The sequence below is a fragment of the Pinus tabuliformis genome, chromosome J (assembly GCF_031772625.1).
Source record: "Pinus tabuliformis cultivar Carrire ecotype Pingquan chromosome J, CPIR1, whole genome shotgun sequence".
In the NCBI taxonomy this organism is placed as follows: domain Eukaryota; kingdom Viridiplantae; phylum Streptophyta; class Pinopsida; order Pinales; family Pinaceae; genus Pinus; species Pinus tabuliformis.
The window spans coordinates 2577809-2586055 of NC_142295.1; positions in this window are offsets into that span (position 1 = coordinate 2577809).

Consider the following 8247-nt stretch of genomic DNA (forward strand, 5'->3'; position numbering starts at 1 on the left):
CTAAAATTCAAAGGGACAAATAATTATCCTAGGGGTTTAAATATATATATATAAATAATAAATTAATTTTAAAAATTATTAAGTAGATAGTTAGTTATAAAAAGTATTAACTAATTAATAAAAATATATAATATAAATATTAGAATAAGTCAAGTGTTATAAAAATAAGATTTAAATATTCATATTTAATTAATTGTCAAATTAACCTAGAGGTATTTAAGTAATTTAATTGTTTATATCCCGGATGTGGGTGTCTTACACGCGTAGCAGCCCAGAGGCTCATCACATGGGCATGTGTCAGCTCGAACGAGCCACGCAGTACCCTGCAGACTGTTTCATAAGGGCGCCTGCAGTGGATCCTCCGCGAGAGTTATTGCCAGTCCTTTCCGCCTTTATTGTCCTCCTGCCAATCTGTGAGATGGCGCTTCAAATGCCGGGAACCTCTGTCACATTCCTGCATTCTTTCGAAGCGTATGGGCACTCGGCGGCAGCGTTGGAACATCCTCTGGTTCTGTGGAGGATTGCGTAGGGACATTCTTGCTCTTTGGTAAACTTGGCAATGCAGCGTGAGCGTCTGAGAATGAACAGCCGTCGAGGAAGCTCAAGGGGTCGAACTTCAGCTCAGAGGACTGCAATTTCTCCCTCTTCCTCAGTTGAGGTAACTTCTGACCATCATCGCTTCCATGGTAGAGCAGCAGGCCGTGGCAATGCACCTGGGTGTGGAGAAATCATGGAATGCAGACACACAGCGCATCCCACAGTCAGGTATAGAATACCCTGCACTCTGGCAAATTCCACACTCATCGTATCGGTTTCTGTTGAGCATTGCGGTAATTCTAGAGGTCAAGTGGAAGCAACGCAGGGAAACCCTCCTCCGGCTCAAGGGATTGCACCCACAATTGATATGCAGGTGCCTACTATTGATCTGCAATGCCCTATCAGGGAAAGCTTTTCCCCAGCCACTCAGGATGCCCTTGCGGGCCCCAGCGAACCGGCTCAGAGGATCCAGCTCTCCGACTCGGATGACCACCAGCAATTCAGGGGCAAGGTGGAGGAAGAGCAGTATACCACCGACGATGAATAATTCAACCAACAGTTCGCTCTCAGCAGCCGGGAAGGGAAAGCTTTTCTCTGTTTTCACTCCTCGTTATCTGTATGTGTTCGGTTTCAGTCTAGATTACAAAATCTATGTGTTGGCTATCCATATGTTCTATGTGTCGGCTATAAGCAATGTCATGTGTCGTAATGTTAGTCTGTCATAGCATCCAATTTTTGTACCTGTTCAATTTTGGATATGTCTCAACTTGGGCAAACTGTCAATCTCTCGGCAGGAGTTACAGGGCCACGGCCCTGTTGTAATATTGATGTAATTTTTGACTTTTTGTAATATAATAGAATAGCCTGATTAAGAAAAAAAAATTAATTGTTTATATGAATTTACCTAAAGGTATTTACTATTTTATGAAAATTTTAATTTATAAATAAATAGATATTTATTTTTTATTTTTTATTATTTTTTATTTATTTTTTGTTTTTTTATTTTTTTATCATACATATATATATAAATTTATTAAGATAATAGTTAGTATAAACAAAAATATAATGAAAAAAAAATGTATTAGTATTTTTGTTATTAGTATTTTTTTAAATTTGTTAATGTAAGTAATATTTTATTATTTTTAAAAGTAATGTTACGCGATAACATCTCCCTCATACTGTGTTGTAGAGCTCCTCTTGAAGCAACAAATCACACAGTCAATATACAAAAACACAAGGCAAGAGTAGATATTACATAAAACCAATTTCCTATAATGATAAAATATTAAGAGGGTTGACTTGAAATGAAGCCTTTCAAAACCTTACCAAGAGTTTTTACCCATCACAATAGGATGTATTATCTTTGCGGCACGCAGTAGATAATGCATTGGGTTTTTACTCAAACCCATATTTGTTTGGGTTTCACTAAAAAAAATTGCAAAAATTTTATAGTTGAACATTGCATATTGAAATTTATTATTTTTAAAAAATAATTTAAATTATTTCTTTCCAACCTGATTGGCTATTAAATTGAACATCTTATTGCTCATTGCATTGATTTGCTAACCTTGCAATGATGGTGATGTAAATGTTGTCAATCCATAAAATATTATTTTATTACAACGTGAATATCTTATTAAAAATAAATACTTTTTAAATACCAAAAAGTGATGAGCATTTATGGTCTAAATCTACGAAACTCAAGGCTCCCATGCCACTACATGGCTTTTTTTAGCCATAGTCTAACAATTAAGTTTTTTTTCCATGAAGGTTATGGAAATTCCGGCTATATTTTGAAAAAATCCAGGGGGATTTTTGTAAATCCAAGTAAAAACTGTCAAAATTCATAATTTTATGTGCTCTAAAAGTTTTTGATGGTGTTGAATCCTTTTCCACCATTAAAAACATGATTCAAACACTACTTCTACAAGATTTTTTGAAATTATTTTGCCCGGATTCCAACCACTTTTGGTCATCCAGGCAATTCCTTCGCCTCTGTAGACAACTCCTTTTTTAATGGCTTGTCAATTTATAGATCAATTATGAATCAAATTCTTTATTTCCATTTATACTCACCCATGTGGCTTCCTTTTAATCATATTGATCTTTCTCTTAAAGGCACTAAGTATACTGATCTTGCTTATCGAAGGCATTGACTATATCTCTTTGGGATTCTTGATTCACCCAATCATAGGAAACATTCAAGGGCCATTAAATATATGCTCCAAGTCCACGTGGTTTTATAGGTTATAGGAACTATATTATCACATTAGAAGCCTCACAATGATCCCTTTTCATTCTTTGATCATGGTTTATCAGTGAGGCCAATTTGTATCATTCTTCAACACGTTGCCTTTCTCTGTCATAAGCCTCACAATGATCCCTTTTCATTCTTTGATCATGGTTTATCATTGAGGCCAATTTGTATCACTCTTCAACACGTTGCCTTTATCTTTCATGCTTGCATATGAAATGCTATTCAGTGTATATAAATTCATTGTACAAGTTTCAAAGATTTATGACATAACTATGATTGACATAAAATAAAATAAATTCGCTCCATACAAGTTTCAACCATCCATATAAAGACATTTACCTGTAATTTCATTACACAAATTTACTTCAAGCCGACCATTCACATATATAAAAAAATAAAATAAACTAAAAAATTAAAAACAAGTTAGTGCATAGATTGTGTTTTAAAAAATAAATTAAAATAAGTTGTTATCAATGTAAATAAAGATGTTATTCACATATAAATAAATTGATTTATATATAAATAATTTAAATGTATAAAAGTTAATAATAATTAAAAAATGGTATCAATAAATTAGACAGAAACATATTACTAATTTTAGCTTCTTCTTTTTTTTAAATAACATTTTAAATATAAAATAATTATATTCTTATTTTAGATTTAAATTATATATATTTGTGTGTATGAAAGGGGATTTCGAGAGATGGCGATTGAGGCGACCAGGCTACGAGGGCACAAGCGATCAGTGCTTTGCTGTGCGACGTCCCCCACAACGCCCCATTTCATATCATCTTCTGGCGAGGATGGGAGTGTCCACCGGTTTGATTTGCGTTGCAAAGAAAATGCATCTGTCATGGATCTTCGCAAGCAACCAGTTGCTTCTATTTGCTTCAGTCTAGGAGCGGGAGTTCTGATGGCGAGGGTTTCTGGAATATTCTCTCGCACTGACGTAGCTTCTCCGCTCGGAGGCCTGGGAATCTATGGCAGCCCTAGACAGGGATTTCGCTCCCCATGCAATAGAACCAAAGGTGGCCACGCAGAATATGCCATACAAACATTGTTTCGAAACAACCATCTCTCAGAGGTTGACAGACCCATTCATTGGCAAGGGTTGATCGCTCTTGAGCCGGATCGGAATTTTATCCACGGGTTGAGACACATCCTACCAAATCTAATCAGCCAGAAGATAGATCCACCCTCGATCTAGCAAGATCCGGAAGTATCTCCTCGAACCAGCAGTGCCCAATACCGTTCCATTGACGCTAAGTTAAATTGCGACAAAGGGACGCATGAGAAGCCTGGCAGCTTACTTCTCGATCATTTTCTTCACGTTTATGGGCACTTAATAACTGATCGCTACCCCATATTGAGAGATCAACTCTCTATGAGGACAGATCTGGTTTTTTTCCAGGTTTTACCGGATCATGCGGGGATGGATCTGCTTTTTATCTTGGCAATACGGGATCATGCCCCAGATCTGGTAAACATTGAACTCGGGAACCAAAAGGGCCTCTTTGGCATGCAGGTTAGTGGTGCTCTAGTCGACTAGATCGTGATGAAGCTCTACGCGGATGTGGTGCCGAAGATGGCCAAGAACCTCCGAGCATTGTGTTCAGATGTAACAGATCGAGCTCCTACTAAGACATATCCACATAATACGGAGGCGGACCCGTTACAAATATTCATCAAAATGTTGGAGGGCAGACATATCTGTTGGCGGCTCCACAAGGGGATGAGGATCCAAGACTTAAGGCATGAAATACAGCTTCACCTCGGAATACCAACAAACAGTCAAAATATGATTTATTCAGGACACAATCTGCAGGATAATCACACACTTCAGGATTACGACATTGTCAAAGATTCAACTATCATAATCAATCTGCGTCTGCGGGGCGGATGCTCTAGAACCAACTCAAAGAGCACAGGCTCTTTTAAAGATGCAGTCAAAGGAAAGGAAAGAGCACAAACCAAACCAGCAACATTGCCCGATTTACCAGGGCCCTACATCGTGGAACAAAAATCTGAGACTCCTGTCCTCACAGTCTCAATGCCGAAGGTAAATGATTTATATACAGATCTCTATAACAACGCAATTATATGTAGATTTAATGGTTTTTGGCCAAAATCTGATGTTTTGCACCAATGGATTTTTGCTGCATGGTCACCTAATTGTGAAATATACCTATGCCCCAAGGGGTTTTTCATAGTCAGATTTAACACAGCACAAGAATGGGAACATATCCTTAACAAGGGTCCATGGTTCTAGGGCAATGTTGGTCTCTTCATGACCCCTTGGTTCCCAGAGTTCGATGCCAACACTATGGTGGTATCAAAAATGCCAGTTTGGGTCAGGCTGCATAACCTTCCACTACACTTCTGGCATCATAATGTTTTAATTGCCATTGGGAACTCCCTGGGAAAGTTCCTAAAGATTGATGAGGATAGACTTACAAGGGGAATATTTACTTTTGCCAGGATATGCATAGAAGTAGATCTGAGCCAGGGACTACCAGACAGTATTACATTGAACTTCAATAGTACACAGTGGATACAACCATTAGACTATGAAAATACAACTTTTCGATGTCGTGGATGTTTACAAACAGGTCACCTACATAATGCCTGTCCACAGGCCAAAAAAGACCCCAAATGGAATAAAAAGCAAAAAAAAATCCAAAAGGGTGGTAGTAAGACCCTCTAGAAGCAGAAAAAGAAGAAATAACAAGAAACAAAGCAAAATCGGATGCTCAAAAGGGCCAAAACAACACACAAAAGGAAGAGAAAAACCCCACCAATCCCTACAACCCGGGGCCCTACAACCCCTGCAGCAACAAGAGACACAAATGGAAGTAAGTGGCAACAAATGAGCTCATGGATCAGAAGGATCTGACTCCGACAAAGAATACCCAATAAACACAAATGAAAATCAGCTGGCCATTGTAACATCCACTCCCAACACTGGAGGTTGGTGAAAAGTGGAAAAGAAGAAAGGCAGAAAAGAATAGGCTAGCTATAATTTTTTAATTTTTTTGTGTCCTGTGAAAATAGGAATAGCTCATATGCATATGCTTTTTAGCATCTACAACATGTAATTTTGTCTCATGAATAAAATTATGATTTTTTCCAAGGGGAAAAAAATAATATATATATGTATATATATATATATTAAAAATTGATACATTACATGTGCTTTAAAACATAAAATAAATACATACACAAATAATTTAAAAATATTAAGATGAATATTATAAAAAAAAAGTTATGTAAACTATATCTTCCAAAGGTATGGATATAGTTATATTAGAGCCAAAATCTAATCCATGTTAATATAGATAGCAATGTCTATCATAGATTTAATTATTGACTTCGATATCAACATTCCTAGGTCAATGTAGACATTTTATTAATCCTTCACAATTAGCATGTTTTTCTTTTGGATAGTCATCTAACATTTGAAAACTTGCATATTTGTTCACTATGAGTATATTTGTTGGGACATATTGACTTGCATATTTTTCTAATAGACTACCTTCAAATAAGATTTAATTATCGATGGCCCTGCGTCTTGACAACTTGAGTTTGAACATCTAATTTAGCTATATTTAAACTAAGCGAGAGAGACTAGCTATTATGTAACACTTGTTTCTTGAGGTCTCCATCCTTGAAGACCATTTAATGCCTTTTTTTAGCATGTTATCGAGCACCTTGCCTTCTAGCTTATAAGCAAGGGTAAAATACTCCTCATGGCTCATAACATGATAGATATCAAAGTCACAACTAAATAAATACATACACATATGAAGCAAGGAACACCATGAATTTATGAAAATAAATGCCCAAAGGGGGGAGTTTTATTAACAAAACATTCTTGTGTGTTACATTTTAATGTACAAATGGTCCGTTATACACTGATGGATGACCATAATAACTGTCTTAATTAGATATTTAATTCAAACCATCTCCAAAACTATCTCCAGAATATATCTATGAATCTTTCAACAAATCTCTCAACCAATATTCATCCCTAATATCCCCTGTTACTTCTCATCTCTCAATCTTATGTAGACTTCTAGAATTAGTATGCATCATTACACATCCCATCATGTTATTTAGACATTATTCATGATCACAAGTAGGAGCCATTTCTTCATTCTCCCCCTCGTGATATATATATTTATCCTTGTCTTTCCAATGTCTTTCGAATTGGTCCCATTTTCATCTTCTCTACTTTTTGCACTTTATATTATGTCTTCATCTTTAATGTTTTATGACCTTTCATCTTCTTCATTCTTCATTTTGTACCTGCAAAACATAAACATTGTTGGAGTCCATATAAAAAAAGATACCATCCACCAAAATACATGGATCACCAATTGTTGTATCTATTAATTCTCCAATAAACTTTTTTTTGTTCATGGTTTATCAACCATTCTTCCATGATATGTCTTGACACTTGTAACTTTTACCCCCTGCATCATCATCAACCATCATCCTAGGTTTTCTACGGCTTACCCATGACCATACTCTCGATGCACCTACATCAAACTACCAAGGAAGAAAAGAATCATTCATGGATATGGTGGATATCAAAGCCATAGCTAAATAAAGCGACACATATATGAAGCAAGGGTCACCAGGAGTTTACGAAAATAAATCCTCAAAGGGGGGGATTTTATTAATAAACCATTCACATATGTTAGATTTCAGTGTAGAAATGGTCCCTTATCTATTGACAGGTGACCATAAAAACCATATCTTAATTAGATATTTAGTTTAAACCATATCCACAATATATCCATGAATCTCTATGATATCTCTATCTTTAATTTTTTGTGTTGATATTCAATCTTCTATGATCTTTGGTCTTCTTCATTCTTCACCTTGTACCAAGAATACATGGGTCACCAGCTATTATATTTGCTAGTTCTCTAGGAAACCTATTTTCGTACTTGGTTCATCGACTATTCTTCCATCATATATCTTCATACCTATACATTTTACTCCACTTGCATCATCGCTAGTCATCATCTTGGGTTTTGTTTGGCTTACTCATAGCTATACTCTTGATGCATGTGCATCACAATATTAACAACAATTGGTTCATAAAGGGAGAAACATGTCATAAGTGTTGTAGTAGGCAGGATAACCTTTCTCCTCCGTAACCACCCAAGCTAACTCTTCTTTATTGGCTACAATGAGATAACCTTTCTCCTCCTTAACCACCCAAGCTAACCCCTCTTTATTGGCTACAATTAATTATTCACCCCGAGGACTTCATAACTCTTCATTAACTAAGGCTTTCTAAGTGGATTGCCTTCTTCTCTTTACCAACCATTTCTAAGGAGGTTTGCTTCTAGAGAATGATCATAATCTTTGAAATGGTTTCATTTGATTGCACGCCATCATGGATAACATGAGTCACTTATTCAATGAAACAATAACATAAATTT